The sequence below is a fragment of the Hetaerina americana genome, unplaced genomic scaffold (genome assembly GCF_022747635.1).
Source record: "Hetaerina americana unplaced genomic scaffold, ioHetAmer1.1.p SCAF_14, whole genome shotgun sequence".
Taxonomy (NCBI): Eukaryota; Metazoa; Arthropoda; class Insecta; order Odonata; family Calopterygidae; genus Hetaerina; species Hetaerina americana.
The window spans coordinates 11,214,613-11,237,646 of NW_027286514.1; the positions used below are offsets into that span (position 1 = coordinate 11,214,613).

Sequence of the window (23,034 nt, forward strand, 5' to 3'; positions counted from 1 at the left end):
CTAAGTCGAGTGCATGAATCACGAAAAAAGAAGCATTTAGAATGGAATGAAGCGTCCATAGAAGCATTTATCAACGCCTTAGACGATATAACCAAAATTAACGTTGAGACGAAAATTTGTATACCATTCTAATGTCCTTTATGGTCTTTTTCTTTATGTTTCCCTGGATCTAAAAGATCACGACTGAGCACATGTTTAGTTATCACGGTTCTGGAAGTGCTCTTATCGTTTTCCTGACGTATTCGTACTCATCGAAACCTCTTAGCCACTTTCCAAAGAGGGGAACAGCATCGGGAGGTGTTTTATAACATGCGAGAAGGAGGGAGGAGATAGGATCAAGTTTCACTACGTACGAGCGGCGAAGAGGTAAGGAGTTGTTTTAAAAACCCTTCATTTGCCATTTGCTGGCGATGAAGATATCTGAAAACTTATCATGAATTCACAATGAGAATGATTGCGCTACGTATAAATTATTTGCATCCGCGAGCATCGCATACATGACTAATAAATTTGGAATATCATGTAACAGTATAAAAAACAGTCTAACGATACCTCATTTTATCTGGCCTCCCGATGAAAATTCTCCTAAAATTATTACTACTTAACTCATAAATACCGTATGCCCTCATACTATATGTCAATGAGCTTACAATGGAGCGACGCAAGTATGCAAAACAGAATTTTAGGTCAAGGACTCCAAGGACAAAGGTTGCACCATATTGTACCTCTGTAACTGTTTCTAATGGTAAGATGGCAAATAGCCTAAGATGAAAGCTGACATGCCCTAATTCTAGCAAAGTAGCTTTAGCCTCCATAGATGGAATTACCCCATCTATTCATAATGGTATTCTAAGCAGAGTATACATGCACCGTGCCAAGTCTGTGAAAGTGAAAATTCCTGTTTTCCCCATACTTTGTGCCAGGTATGTGCGAAGATATTTCCAGCAAGAAGTGTATGATATTTGCGAATGAATTTTATAAACTCTATATTAGATATTTATGGATATGGTACTACGATAATACGTATAAATTATATTGTTTCTGTTAATCGAAAATAATTAAATAAATCCAATTTTTAAGTAGTTCAAGCAATGCCACTTCCGCGAAGCGAGTAGGAAATAATGTAAAACATAAGAATGGTCCGAAATAAGCATACATGTCAACTACAAAAAATTGAAACCTTATAAATTAAAGTACATAATTGGTTTGCACTTAAAGTCGTGCGGCGCATTAGCGTTTAATAACGTGTTTCTATTTCTTGATTTTAAAATTCATCATTCAAATATCATTGAATGGTACCATGTAGAATGTGGTATTTCTCCAGGCACAGCGGCTCTTTGGAGCTTACAAGCCTGTACACCATATCGCGATTGTGGTTTATGGTTGGAGGGGGGAAGAGAATCATCTACTTGAATGGTATGACGAGCAGTGGCTATAAGGTAAGCAGTAAGTATAAAGAAATAATGAAGGAAGAGATGTGCGGCATGCTAGAGTCTTGCCTGAAAGAAAGTGAAATTTGGGTAAAAATTATTTTGAAAACATCAAAAAGATGGGTTTGAAACGGCGTAGGAACAATATTATGCCCACGCCCTGGTGACGGAGTAGAAAAAACGAAAATTTGATTAAAAAACTCGGGTATTTCCACAGTAGATAACGAGCTTCAGTTTTGTTACGGGGAAGCAAAATATGAAACATATTAATTAATGGGACGGCGTGTTCTTTTGCTCCATGAGCACATTTGTTTGGGTGTGGCATTGGCCAGCGAGGTGAAAGTTTGAAATGTCATTTTTCTGTAATCTAAATATTTCATTTGAGTCATTAGCAACTTCAAAACGCGAAAATAGCTCATGATAAAAAATAACCCACATAGCCTGAATGAATCAACAAGAACAACGAAACCTACAAGTACATTAAGTGAATGAAACTATCAAACCTTATGCCTCCGCAATTATATACTATATATATATATATGTTTATATATATATATATATATATATATATATATATATATATATATATATATATATATGATTTCGTCGACATAACACGGAAGTGCCGAATAATAAATTGGACCGATGAAGACGGAGCAGAATTCCGTCCCTTCGGGTTGATTATTGTGTTTATGGTTTTACATATATACATAACTGTAGAACAGTATAAATCCTAAACTTTAAAATGAATCAAGATTACTAGAAAATATTAAATTTGCATTATAAAATTTTCTATTACAAATATGAACAATAAAACCATATTTCTTTAGTTGATGCATAACAACTAAAGATTTGCGCAAGCATTAAAAACATTTGAAATTCATAAAAAAAGAAATTTATTGATGTTTTAAGATGAATTCAATGAATTATGTTGCATTTACGAGTCATTTAATAAGGTTATGTTGTTTTAAATAGAGAGAGTAATTATTATCGTTAAAATAATTATTTTAACATTGATTTTTCTCAGTCATGCTATTTAGACAACTCCCAAGATTTTTCATTCTCAATGTTAATATATTACATTCTTGACCTCCGTTCGTTCTTATTATCTTCCAGTTTCCTTCTATCGCATAAAATAAAGAATGGAGTAACATTTGATCCGAATAAGTCAGCATTTGAATTTTTTCAATTTTTTTATAAAAAACATAGATCATGTTCATCTAAAAACTGAGATGAGACTGTTGGCCTCTTCATGAGTACTGACCTCTTCACTCCGGTTTAAAATCTTAATTTGCTAGTGACGTACTGTCTCGATCTGTAGAGAAGTACGTCATCCTTCCGATGAGTAATGAAACTTCTAACCTATCGATTACCTTCTACCCATATTTAAGGATAAGCTAATATTTATGCCTTTTCTCTTGCCTTTTCTTTCTGATTCAAACCTAGCCTGTGACCTTTCTGCGTTCTTCGTAGTGGAAATTGTGACTTAATTCACGTGCCTTCCACAAAAAGAATTGAACTAAAAGTTCAAGTGAATATGTAAAAATTAGAGCACGACACTACAGGACCCACACTGGTTTATGGCTAAATTAGGTTCACTTAATGATTTTATTATTCAGAATTTTGGGAAACTTTCATATTACATAAGTCTTGACCCCTAAAAAAATATACTTGGCCTAAATACAGGGAACTGATGTTCAAAGACTGCACCCGAAAGTCGAGGGCAGCGGCAGTACGAGGACGAAGCAAGCCAGGAGAAATCATTGAGAGAGTTGGTGATCAAGAACACAAGGCGACGCAGTCGTCGATTTCAGAAATATTTACCGCCCATGCTCCATCTCGGAGATGGAACAACCCAAAAGAGAAAAATAAAAAGAGAATATATGCCGGATGTACCGTCTTTCAAGTCCCGAACTGGAGGTGAAACGACAAGGCCTCACAGAACAAGCAAACGAAACGTCACGCGGGCCCCGTTTCTCTACTTTCCTTGTCACTTCAAGGATCATTAGGAAAATTAAAACTCGAACTACGCGTAATTTGATGGCAAACAATATACTGACTTAGCTCGGGTAATAATCACAAAAAAAGGAGCCGACGCGAAAAGTAAATGAACGCGTGCGTCACGCCGATTCAAGTCCGCGAAGCCGGTGACGAAAGGAGCCGACGTACGGACGGGTCAAAGCCGAATGAGGCAGACGGAATGAAGGATAGGAAGGGTGACCGCAGAGGGGTTCAATAGCGATTGAATGGAGCAGTCGGTTCTACTGCTCGGTCTCAAAAAGGAGACTTTGATCAAAATCATAAAATTTATATTCCAACCAACAAGCCACCAAAGGTCTTGTCGAGCGTATTAAAAATGATTCCTCACATTCATTGGTTCGATTGCCAAAATTGAGTGGCAAAATTACAATACAGCGTCACTTTTCCGCTATCGTTTTAGTGGTTGAACTGAACATGTTGCGATTTGCTACGACTACTTCAGAGGTAATATTTAAGATAAATGAATCAAAATTGTACCACGTATGCATAAGTTACAAATTAAGTCAACAATATGACAAAGTTTCGCACGAAAAACTATGCAAATAAAAATGTATCATCACACTTTATTGTGAATCCACCGTATATTTCTATAATTAACAGGAACTTCAGTATTTTTTCGGTTTTATCATTAAAATAAAAATTCAAGATATTTTACATGATTTCTTAAAACTATGAGGAATCAATTCTCCTGTTGCTTGCCACTGCTTTTGTGGACTGTGCAACTTCAGGGGCGATAGATGCGTCAGAGGCGCGTGCCACTCGGTCGAAGAACTCAATGTGGTAGACTCATTTTTACTTTTTCCTGCTTGGGCAATTTTACGCCAATATATATATATATCAATAATAATTTAGCAATTGGTCCCTAATGTAATAGCATTTAGCGATTGGTCTACTAAGGATTATCTATTGGTTTCCATTGAAAGCTGTTAGAGCTGTCTACTGCAATTAGATAATGTTTTGAAGAGATTTAGAATAAGTTGATCAGAATAAAATTAAAATTGAAGAGTAATAAGAATATTTTCACCGATAAATTTTATTCTACATCAACGATCTAAGTTTCGACAAATAATCTCAACATTAAGAGGCGAGACAATTATGCAATCGTATCGCCCATAACCCTTTAATGAATCAGAAATGAGAAATTAGGTTGAAGGAGGACTCTAAAATTGGTGAGACCAAGGTCGCGGATGTGGAATTAACGGTCTCCTTAAACAACCTTATCAATATACTTCGGTATGGAGATTTTTCATAAATTAATGACTGACACAGTTTGTTACACTAATATTTCAACTATATATTACATTAGATAAGTAATGAGCAGCAATATGCACACAAAGGCTAACTGATGCCTGTACAACAAAAATCATGCACAAGGCATCGGTCTCATCTTGGAGGCAAGTTAGGAATGAGACAAAACAGTTGCGAGTTGGTGAAAATACAAAAAATATGACTGTCACTATCACGACTATATGGATATGAATCTATGCGGCAAAGAGATTTAACGAAATAGTCATTCTGAAGTTATGAAGAATGAAAGATCAGCAATGCAGTTCGGAAGAAAAAATACGTTGATTGTCGTCCTCCTCATTGGATAATATTTGTTTTGTTATGGTGGATATATCTCATCTAATCCAACTAGGGATCAGATAATGTACGAAATGCGAGAGAAAAAAAAGAAAAAATTTCGTGCAAGGATAATTAAAGGCATTCTTAAATGAGCATTCTTTACATTGGGTAGCAATAAGATCTTGAAAGGCGCAAAATTAAGTTTGCGCTTTCTCATACACGTAATCTGACAGAAATTCTCAAATTCTCTAAACCTAATTGAAAGTACTCAGGAAACAGTAATTTTTAGCATACAAGTATGAAATGTTCATTCTTCAATACCATTACGGCCTCGGAAGTCCCTAAACAAATATCTGCATGACTTATACCGGATATCATACAAACCGCCTTCAATTTACACAGCATAGCTCACTTCCTCAAACGATTAAAATACGTGAGCGACCCCGGTGCCCTTGCTCCGTCATTCCTGCCGCGCGGAGGAGACACATTCTCAGGCTAAAACAAACTTAGCATCCACACGTGGGTGCCAATATCTCTTTTTTCAAACCAAGCAAATTAAGGCCAGGGAGACTCCGGTCTTCTGGCAGAGGCTTCATACCACAAGCGTCAGTAGGTTATCTAAAATCCTCTCAACGTCAACACCCGCGTAGCGGTGCGCTTTCAAAAGCAAACTAAATCAGTATTCCAGGCATCAAAGAAGGATGACGTCGTTGCTTAGAATGTACCCAGCACCCTTCGGTGTAAAGCCTCTCCTTTCCTTCTCACCCATGTAGGTCTGGGTCAACTGTGACCACACTTCTGAGTATACTGTGTGCACGGCAAACCAAGGGAACACTTGAATGCTCTCCTGAAGCCACAAATTGAAGGCTATCACGTGGCGAGTAATAGGAAGCACTAAATCAACTAAAGAATTGGCCTTCAAAACAATTGTAAGGCCTATTGTCGAATATGCGACCACAGTATGGGATCCCTTTGAAATAGGGCATGTGAAAAAATTAGAAGCAGTGCAAAGGAAGGCTGCCAGGTACGTTTTAGGGCGACATAGGCAGACTGACAGTGTAAGCGACATGCTAGGCTCACTAGGATGGGGGTCACTAAAGAACAGACGGAAGCTGAATAGACTGTGTGCCATTTTAAAAATATTGAAAGCTGACGGAGGCTGGAAAGAACTGAACGAGAGTGTAAATAAGCCATGTTATCTCGGCAGGAATGATCACCCGCTTAAAATCAAATACATGCCCCAAAGGACAAACACCGCCAGGTTTTCGTTCCTAAATATGGGAATCAAAGAGTGGAACCAGCTGCCTGATGAACTCTTTAAGCCCTTACCCAAAAGCATTAAATCATTTAGGCGTGAATGCAAAAGGTATACATGATGGGATTGTTAAATGCAATACGGCAGAAGGTGTATGGCTGTATCAAAATATATTGTTTTTTCTCATTTTTTTATTTTGTAAGTCTACTATACGACTATTTAATGACACTGTGATATGTTTTAAGAATGACTTCTGTTTGTTATATCATGTCATTGCCACCCGGCTTATCGCCTAACAGCAATGTATCCCAAATAATAATAATAATAATATTTCAGACTTGCACGGTTACAACGAGGAATTTTTCAAAAGAAACATCGTGGCTAATGTACATTCAGATTGGTACCAATTCTAGCGTGCTATTGTTTGCCTCCATCCATTACGCTTAATATTAACTTGGATTTCACTGTTGTTTTTACAAAACCATTTACGCCATGCCTATGACTCAAGTGCGGAAGAAAATGTTCGAGGCGCTCCAAGAACGCAACAATGTACTCATGCTTATCACGGCGACTGGCTCAAAACACCGGAAGAAGAAGTGACCCATCTTCAAACAGAGAACCCACACACAGCATGTAGAGCGTGGGAGAGAATAAAGGATGTGGCGATAGCCATGAGCAATTGGGGAAGCCGTCACAGAAGAGACACGGCTAGTCGTGGGCGCAAGCTTTGCATTCCAAATCCGTTGGCGCGAGAACAAGCGAGAAGGCGAAAAAGTTAAAAGCCACGAAATGATTACTTTCTATAATTGAAACTGGGAAATGACTCGAAGGTTTTCTTTAGCCCAGCGTTTTTACATACTGAAAACGGATTTATTTAGTTGATTTCATTAAGTAAAATCATTAAAAATGGATTAGGAATATTATAACTTCTGAGCAATGTGACCCCAATCGTATACAATGCCAGCGGTTTTATCCCTAGAGGTGATGACCCGCCTGTGGAGAGTTGTGCTGGTAATTTATGAATATTTTTCGAAATTTTCCGAAGTCCCGTGAAATATATACCTTCAAGTGTCAAAGTCATGTTCATACATCATTATACATCTGCAATTCTACAGTACTAAGACTACATTCGCAATGAACACAATTTTCCCCACAGCCCAAGGGATTAACCGTTTCTTCAGAAACAGTTGAAATAAGGTCAACCATTAAAAGATCTCATTTTGCAGACAATATGCGTAAGCGTAAATGAGAATCCAAGCCGAGAGCCAGAAGTAGATTCTCTCGAGGCGCAGAATATGCGTACTCGAGATTTTCAGCCCTTTCTTTGGGCCATAGGTAATGTAATTTTAATTGTAAGCCACTTGCACTGGGGCGAGCTCAGCTACGGATACCCACCGACAGGGATGGCGAACCTTTCGGAGATTGAGTGCCAAAATTTGTGAAACAGGAGTACATATACTCTTGACTCGCGTGCCAACCTGTCAAGTATCGATTATTTTTATGTCCATAAGAGGCATACGGTCTTTTTATGATAAAAAACAATAGTTTTTATAAGGGATTCACAATCACTAGCTATGGCGTTTAAATGTTTTATTAGAGCTTATTAAAACATATATTATATGAGTTAAAAGTCAACGAAAATCTCTATCATTCATTTATTATAAATGTTATCATTTTCTCTTATTTATATATATAAAATTTAAATCGAATTTAAATTCTTCTTTTTGGGATATAAAATTGTCTTTTGATACAGGAATAAAGTAATATTTCCAATTAAACTTGTTGATTCTCCTCGAGTTTAGAGTTATTCCCAAAGGAAACTCACACGTTTTAAGTAACTGAAACGGACTTCAATCAAAGTAAGAGAGCACCTTAGAGGTGGTATCGGAGGGATGGAAATATTCTAACTAATGCGGACGACCTACAAGTCTTGCTTTGTCAATTATACGGCGTACGAGAACAATGTTTAGTGTGTTTTTACGAGAATGGAAACAAAGCATAGATCGCAGAAAATATTTGACTACTCGAAGTCAAAAAGATTGCTCCGATAGCAGGGGCCAGAACGTACACGGCGCTCTTCCTTTTCTCCCATCTGCACCTCGGTCAGATCACTGACCGATATGAATAAGATAATAAAATATTCAACTCCCTGAAAAGAAAAACTACCGTCAACGAAGATTTTTACTTGTGCGTACTTGGACATTCAATATTACCATAAATTAATGAAGTTTTCTTCTGTTTCGATGATCCATACTCATTCAAAATACTGACACACAGAGACAAAATATGTTGATTGGTTCCACAAGTAGCTGCGTCAAAGCAAATCAACAGGAGAGAATTGCGATTCCTAAATAAAGAGCCAAATACATTTATCGTTGTAGATGTGCGTTTTAAGGCGCTTGCGATTCTGGGGTCTCCCACTCTGGGAGGGCGTCTCGTCATCGTTCTGGAGCCCCATTGGTTTTCGTGATGGGCAGGGCCGGCCCATGGTTATATTTTTGCTTCCCTTCCCACCCGGGCGGAGGAGCCTTCGTGTGCCATTAAATCACATCCAGGAGGAGGTGATGGACATTTCCGCGCCTCTGACAAGCTTCACTTAAGATTCTCTCCTCCTAGAGGCCATTTCATTTTAAACTTCGGCCTCTCCACCCATATTTCCCTAGAAACAACCGCCTTCCCACATGGGATCGGAGGTATTGGGATGGTGCTGTGGCTAGCCCACTAACTTCCTAACAAGAGAGCCCGGGTTCGAATCCTGGAGATGGCAGATATTTTTCAGTGATATTCCGATTCCTCCTTGAAGTACTTTGCGGAGAGCACTTAGAGTGAGTGCCCCATCCGTCCGATGGAACGTTGAGCTGTAGACCCCTTGGCGCCTTTCGTTAAGAGTAGGCTAATTCCGACGCCGGGTCTCGCTCCACACTTCCTCCTTTCCCATCCATCCCTGACTACGCCAATGACCTCAACTGTTGGTCAACTCCCCTAAATTTACTGCTATTACATGGGGTCGGCCACGGCAACCGTTAATTGGCACCCTGAACGGTTAGTCATTTTACAATAACATTAGAAACGGTCCCGGTGGATTATATCTCGTTCTGTTTTTGCCTCCAGCTTTGGTTGAAAAAAGTAGCTGTTGAAGGACAAAGTGAATGAAGTTATACAGGGAAACTTTCTCACTTTTCAGGGAAGAAATTATCAACTCTTTGAGTTACCTACAAACATTTTCTCGCGCAAAGTTTCCACATTTAACTTTATCTTCAAGCGCGCGAAATAAAGATGCTAGTGCGTATAAGGAAAACGTAGTGAAAGGAGGCGAAAGAATGATTAAAATATAATAAAAATCAAATAATACAGCAATACAAGAGTTGTCCTGTGAATATAAAATTTGACTGACATTATTAGTGTCTTTTTATCGATTTGTTTACCTACAGAGGTGAAGAATGTTTGGCCGATTCAACAAAATTCTAAGAGTCACAAGCAGGTCCGCATCAAAAACACAACCTTGAGAAACAACAGCCTCACTTGAGAAACACTTACTATATGTCAACATCGGTTTACTCTCTACTTTCGACCCTACTGTTAAAAACTACCCTCACAATACTAAAAGACGTTGCCATGACCCGTGAAAACCCGCAAGGAACAATATTGCGTAATTCTACATGAAATCCTTGTACGAAATGATGCTAAATAAATGCTCCTTTATATCCATTATTTAACGACCCATAGGTACCGACAAATTAAAACGAGACAGAGATAAACTTTATACCACCAGGAATAAATTTAAAAAGAATATTTTATGAATATTAAAAAAATATACCCATGGATATGAAGAACACATCCTCTCCTTGTCTTTTTGGTTCACTATCATCCTTATCGCCTTTTTTCCCCGTACTGGCGTCATCATGTCCTCAAATGTATTGACTCACGTAAAGTCAATAAATAGCATAGCCAGTAGCATACCTACGCCATATTTTTCGAGTTAGAACGGAGGAGAACTTAACTCGAGTTAGAACGGAGGACTTAACCCTAACCCCAAAACAGTTAAATTAATAAATTGATACTTCCTCCATATTGAGGTCTCAACTTACGTAGGCAATTCATTCTCGGAAAAAGTTGAAGGAGATAAAACTGCTTTGTCTGGGGGCATCACAATTCATTAACTTCAAGTTATTGTTAAGGGCTTTCGTGAACTGTTTGTTGGAAGGAGACTTACAATAATTCTAAATTGAAACAGCACGGGATAGCCAAGAGAAATGGAACCGCCCAGTGATGGCGAACAAAAAGAGGACCAATGAGCAAAACCTTGCATCGAAACGAGGAAACTCGGGGACGGCTCTAAGTGGAGACAACCCTCCACCACGGGTTTAGTAAGTAATATCAACCCCACTTGCCACTGTGAATCATGCGAGTGCCGCCAGAAACCATCTCCACGCCCTCAGTTCCATGAAATCTAGCTTATCTGACGAGAATCGGTACATGTGTTCGAATCCGAAGCAATGTTTCACGCCCTGGCAGCGCGACGCGCAGATGGACATGACGTCCTTTAAAAAGAGTGACAAGAGGGCGTTCTGTTCCTTCATTTTCCCTCCACCATGTGTCCATTACCAGAACGGACGTACTTTCCGAGAAACTCCGCCTAGCCTGCTGACACATGACGTCAATCATTTCGAGGAGATGGTGCAAATATGATATCGGCCGGGCACACTTGGAGCAAATATTGTTTAGATAAAGAAAGTGCGTTATCCAACAATAATGGTCGATCCAGGATAATTCAATCCTTCGCTGAAATTATTAAACGTACTTCATGAATCACTGATCGAGCCTCAGCGTGTGAGAAAGATGTACGTGCCGGGGATCACGGGATCGGACTATTCTCACCTGCCTTTCATCACCTCCCCGATATCTGAAACAGATGCGTTCCGGAAAAATTATCGAGCGTGGGGAATCTACGGGTGTTGGAGGTAAATGTTTATCCTGCGATTTCAAGGAGAATGCGTACCACAGTGCGACTTAAGGAAAAAACGTATATGTGATGCAACATAGCTAACGTACGAAATATTCGAATGTTTTGTTTACGTCAACCATACGTAGATAACGTGGATGAGCAAGATGAGAAAAACTGGATTCATCAAACCTACCAGACGACAAGTGTTTAGGACCGGATACATGTAAAACTCTGCCAAACAATTTAACAGGGTGTATTTAGGTACTTAAACATGAGAGGGAAAATATACTGCGTTATACATTTACGCAAAAGAGAGGAGTTTTAAAATGCAACAATTTCAAAGAGTAACAATCATTCTAGGCGAATGATTTTTACTCTGCAATGCTTGCATTATAACGCACATTTAGCGGATGACTCGGTTAAAATTTACTTTCACGGTATCTCCCACAGTATCTTGCAGTTTGGAGTATTTTTGTTGCATTCTAATTTTATAACTCCAAAAACAATTTATCGAACAAGGATTTTATTAAATATAACAAGAATTTTATTAAATAAAATGAACTTTTCAGTGACAGGAATTTTTATTCGCATTCAAATAAAAAAATCAAACCGAAAGAAATAGAATAAATCTAGAAAATAAAGTTGATATATATCGAAACACAGAGAACTGAGAATATTTAGAAAAACAGAAATTCAAGCCAGAGAGGGTTAAAAAATGTCACATTACTAAGACTCAGTACTAATTTAGCCCAATGCACAATACATTTATAACTTTGAGAATTGAAAGAGTATCTTTCTCTTGCGATATCGTAAATTTTGCCAATATACGAGATCGTATAAGACCGCAGCTCGCTATCAATCCTTTTACTGATATGTGAAAGCTATTCATCAACGCATTTCGGGGTGTTTATTTCGGCAACAATTCCTATCAGTTGAACTAGGCAAGGCCTCAAAATTGATACCGTACAGGTAATCAAGGTTCAGATAGATCTAGTCCAACATTTACTTCTACCTCCAACCATACTCCAGAGATTTTCTATACAAACCGGCGGTCACAGCGTGATACAACCATAAGAATACATGGTGAATTCGATGGTTTCATACATTGTGAGAATTCATGATCACTGAGGTGCAATTTGTATTTTTTCACGAAAACTTTACTAAACCAAAGTATCCAGGTATACCTAATGAGGTCGCCTAGGCGTCGAATCCGGCAGTAAGTAATTAAGTTTTCATGAAAAAAATACAAAGTTTACCCGTATTTAGTGAATAAGTTTAATAATAATAAACAAGTAATAATACAATAATATTACTGTTCTATCAGGCTAAATATTTAACTATTGTTCTTTGTATTTGTATGTATGCATTTTACTATATATTTCGTTCAACTGATGTTAAATTATATCTTGTGACTGGTTTAATTACCTTATTCTATGGATTATGTAAACCTGTTTCACTCCAATGGTATCAAAACCTCACGTAACCTGCATTCTGCTCCAAGGGACTTTGCTCCCAGAGCAATAAAAATTGTTTATTATTATTATTAATAAGTTCTCCCTATAAAGTACCTTTATTAGATTAGAAAGATTATTAAAACCTAAAAGCCATATTATAACATTGATTCGGTCAATTGCAGCACTGATCAAGTCGCAAAAATACCTCAAATGATTACTTATATACCGTTAAGTTATTAACACTATATGTCAAATTAAGACATACGTACGAACTTTGATGTAATACGTAGGTATATTTTTCTGAAGGTACACATATTTTATTGCAAATTGTTGCGAATTCATGCGTCCGACATTTTAAGAAAATAAAGAGAACAAGTTTTTTCAGAAATGCAAATAAATGTTTAAGTTTAAAGCACCGAAGTGATTCGCCTACAAAAAAACGCTAGTAATAATAAAATCACTTTTTCATTAGTAGTCATCCAAGTTCTCCCAATAATATATTATACAACAATATAATATGCTATTCTAGATCAAATGAAAATTTCTCGTATCAAATTTGATTTAAAATTTAAATATTCACATAAATAAAAAGACTAATAGCTGCGACAATAAGTGGGATTAAATACAGTAGAACTATCAGGGCGCACGATAATTGGCATGGTATGGACAAATGGATGGCAACAATCTTGGAATGGAAAAACAGTTATTTGCTAAAACGCATCTTGTCTATGAAGCCTCATTTGAATAATCACTCGTTAAATTAAAAATGCTTACGAGCAACTGTTTCCAAGACAGTCATTTTTTTAATGTTTCATTCCCAAATACCAACCAGAGTCAATGATGGCACAACACCAAACGTTGTTTAGGCTGGACTGAGGACCGTACGAGAAGGAATTTTAGACAGGCATATTAGCGCAAGTTCTCTCCCAAAAACACTCCTCGAACTTGAACATTCCAACCCTCCTCAACAGACGGACGTATGAGCATTTTGGAACTTAAATACCGACGCTCCAACCCAAACTCCCAGGGAAACAACGCTTCGACGCACCATGCCATTGCTGTCCACGTCATTTGGCAGCACCCTTCCGGGTGGAGATCATTCGCCGCCCACACCTAACCACGCGAGGACGAGGACGACAACCAGTCCCGCGCCTAACCCTCGGAATAAAAACATAAAAACAGCCAACCCCGACGCCACCATCCTCAGGAGAATACACTCATCGTGCGTCATATTAAGAGAACGCGGGCGACTCGACATAGAAATGGCTCCCCGGGCAGACGCGGGCAGAAGACGCCCACCGGGGGGAAATCGCGAGGCACGACGTCCGTGGGTGGATGGGAAAGGGGGTGAAGTGGATGGGGAGCGGGAGCCTAGGAGAAAGAGAATGTGGAGGGGAATGGGGTGGAACAAGGGGTGGAGCGAGAGGAGAGGAAGCATTGAGCACGGGAGATGACGTTTCCCTTTCCAACGAGGACACACCTCCCGCAGTGGGGTCAATGAAAACAGTCGGAAGCTTCATTAGGCATTAATTATATTGTGGATAGGACCCCGGGGGAGGAGGAAGTGGTAAAGGGGCAGGGAGAGGAGACTCAATGGGAGATGAGGAGGGGAATGAAGAGGAACGCAGCAGGAGGAAAGAGAGAGGAGGTGCTAAAGTAGGATAAATAGAATTTAAGGGTTGGGGAAGGGGAGGGTTTGGCGGCGCCGGGGGTGGTCGGAGTCGACAAAAGGGGACCGAGAGGGAAGAGACGGAAGGTGTGCGGAAGCGTAACGAAGGCGGGCTGCTTTCATGCGTCATTATTTCATTAAACAATAGTCTATCGACCAAGACATCTTTGATGGCCCCAGAGACAATGCACTGCTAAAATTCTGTTCCACCTAAACACCCAAAAACCATTTTTCAGCCCCGTACACTTCCTATCTCCCTACTTTTCGCCCAAAATACTGCATATCCTCCACCCTCAAAGTATGTCACCCCAAATTTACCCTGTATTAACAGCCGATATCACCCCATTATCTATCAATATTTTATTTATTTATTTTATTTATTCAGCATTGCTCCGAAAACAGCACATCAGCCTTACATCGGACTATTAACAATGGTCACATTTACAAACACCCACCCAGGCGGGAATCGAACCCGCGACCCTTGGAATGGCAGACGAGGACGTTACTCCGCCATCACCGGGGTCGGCATAATAATATCTCTTGGATTCACTTTTCAAGCCATCTTCGAATTTCTTCCAAGAAAATTACCTCTTCCCACACCATGCGCAAAACCTCATGTGTTTCTTTACACATATTTCACTCACCATTCTTGTCCAAACTCACATCTCAAAACTCACGATCTACGTTTCCCTCTTTCCACAAAGACAAAGTTTCGGAGCCGAACAAAATTATATTCCGTAACCATAAAGCCTCATAGTATACTAATATGTTCTTTACATTTTTACGTAAGGGTACTTTCATCGGCCTACTCCACACTCAAACTGCGTCTTTACTAATTTTCATTCTTAATGCCCTTACCGCATCCTCATTTTCATTTATAACTCTTCATAAATAGGTGAATTAATCACCTTTTTTCACAGGTTACATTCAATTATACAATATTCCGTGAGCCACCGAAAGGTCGAGGGGCGGGGATGGGAGGGGTTGTTCGAGTATCGACTATAAAAATTGAGGGGCACGTAGAGGTCTGTGTATAAATGACATGCCCAGTGGCTAGTGTTCCTCTTTTCCGAGGGCGTTAATTGTGCAAGAGTGAAAAATGAACACTTGACCTTATCTGGGTGAAAGCATATATCTTCGATTTTGTCACTAATGCCTACCTTGCCGATGAAGTGTGGGACTTGGAATATCCACGATTCCGCAATAAACTCGCACGATTGATAACTTTATGACTTTCCGATCCAGCGTTGACTTCAAGCTTCCAAATTACCTTCTTTTACCGTTGTTCACGAACCGGAGGAAATTAATTCGCCATTTTTTTCAATTAGTAAATAAACGCCTGATAAGGGTCCCAAATCTCACAGGATATTTTATATGAGATCTAACTTACGAGAGATATGCCTGCTTAACTTTTTCATCGCTAAAATTTGAATATACTTTACAAATTATTTGGATTATTCTAGGAGCCACTTATGCTACGAATCTATTTTATATTCTACCTATTTCTACATCGGCAACCCCAATTGAAATCCCATGAAATAATGAGACTCAAATTATGAAAAAGTTTTCATATGACCAGCAAGTTTAATTTTTACGTTTCCGGGTGACTGCGTTGGTCAGTTGGCTCAATTGATTGACTAATGAACATTTTAGTAGGGATACGTACCAAGCGTACGACTGAGTGAACCCTTAAAAAATAGTATTACAGAAATAAGAAACATGTGAATAAGATCCCAACTAGGCATGACATTTCTTACCATTTTGAGAAGTCAGTGATGCGAGCGTGTCCATCGAGGGAGGAAGAGCGGGCAGTTGACGTAAGAGGAATTTGGAATAAGTCACGTTTGGAGAGATGAGGAGGAGAGAGGGGGAAGCGAACCGAGCGGGAGTGGTGCGGGGAGGGCATCCAGGATGGTGTGCGGAGACGGCTGCAGGAAGAAGGAATTTCCCGCGCAGATGGACCGGGGCGCAGAATTGCTCGAGCGAGGGCAGACGTCACGAGTGAAAATGGTTGACACGTGCCGCCAAAATGTCGCCTTCTTTCCCTTTGTGATCGGACCCGGGGATGGCGGCCAACGAGGGGTTAGGGGGTGGGAGAAACCCCGGGGTTGGGGCAAAGTAGAGAGCAGGGGGAGGGGAAATAACAGGGGCGAAGAAATGAAGACGAAGGAAGGACGAGGTGGGGAGAATTGAGGGAAGAACCCGTGCGAGACTTCCAAGGGGATGGTTGAAATCGACGTCCACCAAATGCGTCGTTCCGGAAGACTCAAATGGGATGAGAGAACAGCATATCAGAGATCATAACGTACGATGACTGCTAATGGTGCCTGTGGGTTGGATTCTTAAACTTGTGCGTGTGAAGATTACAAAGTTTTCAGTAGGTACACCTTCAATGGGCATTTTAATTTTGAGTGAAATTCGTACTTTCAAATTATGCGGAATTTCATCAAAACATACGTTGGAAAACATTTTATACAAGTACGTGTATTAGTACCATTTGTTTCACAATAAAATTTGTTCAAATAGACAATTGATAATTAATTAAAATTGGCAATCGGTGTTTTTGTAGAATTTGGTTCGCATTACTATCGATGATAATCGGAAATAAAAAGTACGTTTTTCAACAAATTAATTGAAAAGTTTTATTTTCCTACATTTTTGTTGCATATCTGAGTCATTTTTGTAATAATTTTGGCCATTCACATTTCTGATTATATCGACGAGATCTCGAACGAGTACCATTTAGTAGCATTTAAAATTGCACTGCGTTTATAGACATCATTCATGGAATGCGATTGATCTCAAACCTGCTCAACGCCTGATTTTCTTTCATCAAAGGTACCATGCATGCTTAGTATCTCATATAAATGTAATGTTTTCATATTTTTTACACCCGCCAATATTAACACTAATGACGACGTCGAAAGGACGCTCACAGAAAAAGAATTTTAATTATAAGTGTAATGAAACCACATTTCGCCCATTAAATACATGAATCGTCATGTTCACATACCAGTTCAATCGTAGAGATCATGTTAAGTCCACAGAAAAAAATTCTCCACATCAGGCTGATCACCCAAGGAACAATGTAGAAATAACCTATTGAGACTCACGCAACGATAGCATAATAGCATAGAGAATGCTTGCATTAAAGCTGTTCTCAAGGAATCGCAAAGGTCATAGCAATCGCTGAATTATAGAATGGCTCGAGGTCATCATTAAAAAAATCATATTTTTGCATCATGAAGGAAATTTTAATCCTCTCCATGTACAATGCCCATAAAATTCTAAGATATAAGAGGCGGTGGATGCAGAGCAATACTGGAAGGCCCTCGCTGACTGTTGGCATTCGTTTAATGATAGCACCAATTTGTAGGACATATTTAAATAGTTCTTTAACCACCAGCTGATAGAACCACAAGGATTGAATTCCACAGGGAGATGATAAATATTTCACTTTTTGGAGGCGTTCAGTTCAAGCAAATTTCTTAAACCGATAATCGAGACGCTAGTTACAATCCAAAATACTTTGAGAAATTGCACGTATTTCAACAGGGAAAAAATATCATAAAAAACAAGCAATCCTGCAAGTATCGAAATAAAAGCAATAATACCCTGGAAATGAAATCAATTTTGGAGACGCTTACTCCTTTCACTTCCTCACCGAAACCCAAAAAGAAATCAAGTAGTATCAAAACCAATCAAATATAATTATTGTGAAACCAAAGGTGCTATTCACACTCCGCGTTACGTTATCAAACAAGGCCAGATGGATGATGAGGGGATGTTGTGAACCGATTGAACAGGTGCAAGGAATCTTATCTCGTTCGAGTTAGATATACTATATGATGCGAAAGATGAGATTTCAACGCCAATTCGTGAAAAAATAACCAACGTTTTGAGCGATACCTCACAAGCACGTACAAGCTAAACTTATTTAAAATGAAAAACATAGAAACTTTTGGTCAAAAACAAGCCTTGCTAAAAATTAGACAAAATTAAATTTCTCGAGATTAAAATGCCAGAGGTTTTTTCAGTAAAAACGACTTGCTAACTCAATATGAATGAAGTCTTAGACGTTAGCTAACCTGTGCGTTCTTGGTAAATTAATACCTTCCTGAAATACGCCGAATAGACAGAATATTAACAAGCTACTAAGGAAATAGCTGATTAACTTTTTCATTCACTTATTTATTTTCTCCGATGACCCCCCCATTTCCTCAAATTTTGAAGATATTCTAGTGATTTGGCATAGCCAAACTTGTACCTAAGAGAAAATATTGGAGCGCATGTTTTTTTGACTTACGGCGACTGTTGACGTGATTTTTAAACATAATTCAAGCGATTCCGAAAAATGCGGATAAATTGTCGACCAGAGACTTTAAGATTAGCAAGCGACGGAATAATGTGGTCGTCCCAATGTGTCCCTTGCATGCCGACCAAATCTTAGAATAGCCCCTCTGGTGTCTTAGCGTCCATTGTTTGTTAGCCACAGTAATTTTGCTCAAAAACAAATTATTGCAAAATAAAAATGGTGTCCACGGTATTGCTAAAATATACGCTGACAAAAGTGAGATGCAAGTTGCCAAAATGGAATTTCAACGTGAATAATACGGAAATCTATACTTGTAATACCTAATAACGTCTCATGTGCGATTTTTCTGTCATGAAGGTGTTGGTGGAACTAAATGATATATTAAGTGTTCCTGATAGTGCTCTTTACGTTGTTCGACAACTTTATCTAGCAAAGCCGAAGCAGTGTTAATGTTCACTTACGTGAGAAAGATGAATAGACCTACAGGTCCATCTTCCTTAGAAATTAAATATCTTCCATCTCTAAAAAATATGTACCATCTTTCGACGGTACTCTATGGAAGAAAAAACTCCCAAGTCAAACCTTCTGTAGAATTTCATTGGCATAGGTTGACGATTTGTTCGGTAAGAGCAAAACTGCAACTTATCGCCACGTTTCCTCCATTGTTTCCGTAGGTGAAAATGAAAATGGCGCATTTGGCAAGGTATGTGGCTGCCGCAATACCGGAGTCCATCAAAGAAACCCGTTTTATATAAAAATTAGGCATTTAGGGAATAATATAAAATAAAATTAATGTTGCTGAATAAATAATGGGAATAAATGCTGTAAGAACATCCTTTATTGAGCTGACCTCGTATATATCATACTTCGCAAGTTCAACCTATTTCCGTACCATTGCGTTTCAGATGCAGAGTCGTCAGATACAAGATCACTTTATATCCTCATTCATAAAAAATAATACTCTTCTAGAAATAGAAAATTATGAAAGAATTTCAGTCTAATTTAGAGCAAAAAGATGGATGGCTGTCATATAACCAGAGAGATCTACTGAAGAACATTTCATGGTTTGACGCCACACGCCCTAGTAGCTCGCAGAGTACTAAATCAAAATATTAAAAAACTAAAACTAATATTTGTGCTGAAAATTTATGATTGGGATTTTGCATTAATGGCTTTTGACCTAACAACCCCCGCCACACACCCTTGCGGCAGCTTGCGGGACATTATGTAGAGGTAGATGTAGAAATGCTTAGGCCGAGAAAATATTCGGTGAATACGGTCGGAAAGCGCGTTCTTTAAAAAACAGATGGAACGTCTCAGTAATTTTTGGCTACGAATTTTGTTATACATTGAGAAATATTTTTGTTTTCTCATAATGAAAATTTTATATAAAAAAACGAAGAGGTACAATATGTGGTGCTAAATTGACTCCACCAAAAGAATTGAGACAGATATGGCTGGACCCTGTAGAAACTACTACCAATCTTATTTGCAACAGGGACGGCGCCTAAATAATAGCAATAGTTCTAAATATTCTGCTGAAGTTATTATTTCTCGGAGGCGTCTGTATGTGAACGCTAAACCTCGAAATGTTCAAATTCCAACCTTTAGGTATATCATATGAGTATGAATTCCTTTATTCCATAATACCCTCTGGGAACCTATCTATGATTTCCGAATCAAACACTTCGATCAAAATCCCTAAAACTAAAAAACGATAAATGTTCTTTTGAACTCTTCCGCTTTTATTTTTAACTCACTGTAACAAAATAATTTTGTGAGATAAATTAAAAAAAACCAGTGGATGTACTTGCCACGACGAAAAGTACATATAAATCAGGTATAATATGTTGCACGAGATTGACATAGGCGAAACAAGTACAATAAACAAACAGGTATACTACAAGATACAACTACAAACATGCAATAATAGGTTAGAATGGAAGACAATGATAAAAGATAATAAAGAAACAATTACAACAAACAAACAAGTAAGTATAGGCTAGCATGGAAGACAATGGGAAAAGATAATAAGTTTCCTAAAATACCTAAAAAACGTTTTCACACTTACATGCATGGAGTGAACCACGAAAGGGAACGGCACGAAGGTCGTTATGCATTTAATGCACGTTCTCCAATCTCCCGTCCTCTTTCCCCTTTATAACCCAGATTAAAATTACACATCCGCCACTGCAGTCTATCGGGGAGGCTTCCAGGTACCCGGGAATTGAGAAACTTAATTCGGCATCCCCAGGAAATCAGCGGGCCGAAGCGACTTGCACGCGGATCTGCGGAGATGCCGACGAGTGGGCACAGGATTACGTACGCGAAGAGGTGGAGAGTAGGAGGACGAGTCAAACAAGAGGAAAGGAGAGAGAAGAGGAAAGCGGCGGGGCGAGGGGGGGAGGAGAATGAGGCGGGGAGCGTGACGGATTCGCTTGCAATTCCCAGCCGATGTTGTCTCAAAAAGAGTGTCCCTCGGCCCCTTAATAGACCGTTTGAAATGGCGTGAAGGAGAAATCCAAGGAGATCAACCGCTGTCTCCCGACCTCCCGCGGCGAGCTCCAAAATGTGTCGGTGTCGTGCAAGTGTAACCGGGGCACTAATTGCATGCAAGTAAGAAACTCGAAAACCAACTGGCACCGTTCGCAGATGGACAGCATCACTTATTATTAAAAAGACAGTAATCGGAAAATGCCGTGCAAAAAACGTTTTAGAAAAAAATCCGCAATAATACAAAGAAATAATAGGTGATCACTTCATTGCCATTTATATATGCAGAAAATAAAAGCAATGCAATATTCTTGTAAATGCATTTGTCGACTGGAATTTTTAAGATTCGGAATCACAGACACAATTTGGCCCGTACCCACACAGAAAAATACTTTTAGAGGTGAGGAATGAGACAAACTGTTTAATTTCACAGACATTAGTTAATACGGTACTACCGGTTTAATAAATATTCGTGAATTTGCAAAGTTTGTCCTATTCCTCAAGATAAATGTTCAGAAGGTTGTGCCCGATACCATTGAAATTACAATAAGACGTCACAACCCTGGACTAAAAAGTAAGCATGGATTATTACTAAGGTTTTACTTAGTTCAACTATGCAGGTTATCTACTAAAGCACACTTGAAAGATTTTAGCATCAAAGCATTTCACTTTGAAAGCTATCAGCGTGATCTTTCTCACTCTAATCCATTAGGAATTTTCGAATCATTGCCATATTCCAATTAACACCAAAGACACTATCAGTGTAGCATGACTGGAACGGCTGACGCAATGCAATCAGAGCACAACATTCCATATCATTTCTCAAGGCGCAATTTGAGCATATGATGTTCTGGTTGGTCGGAGAGGGCACCGGCCGACCACAGGGGCTGTTATACGCCAAGATTCTATTTACCCTTTTCCTTCATGCATCCGCTAATCAATTGAAGGCAGGTTATTTATGGTATCAACTGCACACCATCTACCAAATATATTTCTACTTTTTGTATGGCCCATTCCCATTACCGATGTCCTATGGCCCATTTCACTCCACCATCCTTCAGGCAGGAAACTAATGGAGACTCCCAATTCATTGCATACGTTATATTACATTACCACACATTATATTCTATATTCTTTCAGTCGACATAAACAATACGCATCTACACTATAATGCTATAAAATTATGCATGCAATTGAGTTGTACGGGAAATATTGGTATTATGCTAGCTGACCTAAAGTAGATAGACTTCATAAAATATCTTCCTAAAATCAGATAGACTTCCATCGAAATGATAAAAGATTTGGTGTTTTCTCGGCGTATCAGCTGCGTAAATTCCTCTCGTAATTCTAATTTTATGAACGATATAACCCGGTGGAGGACCCGAGAGGAATTTCCATCGAAATCTTTGCTAAGACACTCGGTATTAAGCAGAGGTTTATTTCATAAATAATAAAACTTAATAAAGAACACGCAAAGTTTAGAGATAGACCATAATCACTCGGTCTAGTCCTGCATAAAAGAGAGGAAGTATCGCAAGGAAATATCAATAAAATAAAATGAAAAAACTCGGGGAACACAACCAATATTTCATGTTGCCTAATTGAAATTAAGATCGAATTTTACTCTTTTCAAAATAAGATCATCTCATCCACAGACTATTGAAAAAACATTTTTACGATAGGAAGTCTCATAACTTTAACAATACGGCGAAATGTAAGCAACTAAGCACTTCTGTAAGACTGCGATTGAGTATTGCTCGAAAGACAAAAAACTTATCTCGACTTCCACAGGAGCAATTCCGCAACGCACTCCCGTGAACGCAAGCAGAAAAAAGTGAGAGGGCGGACACCCCTCCAATGCAAATAA

General features: G+C 38.8%; 1 protein-coding gene across 3 annotated transcripts in view; it reads right to left on the minus strand.

Annotated features, from left to right (window-relative positions):
* The window catches only part of LOC139686330 (peroxisomal leader peptide-processing protease-like), a 516,420-nt gene that overhangs the window by 143,873 nt on the left and 349,513 nt on the right, over positions 1-23,034 (minus strand). The window lies entirely within an intron of this gene.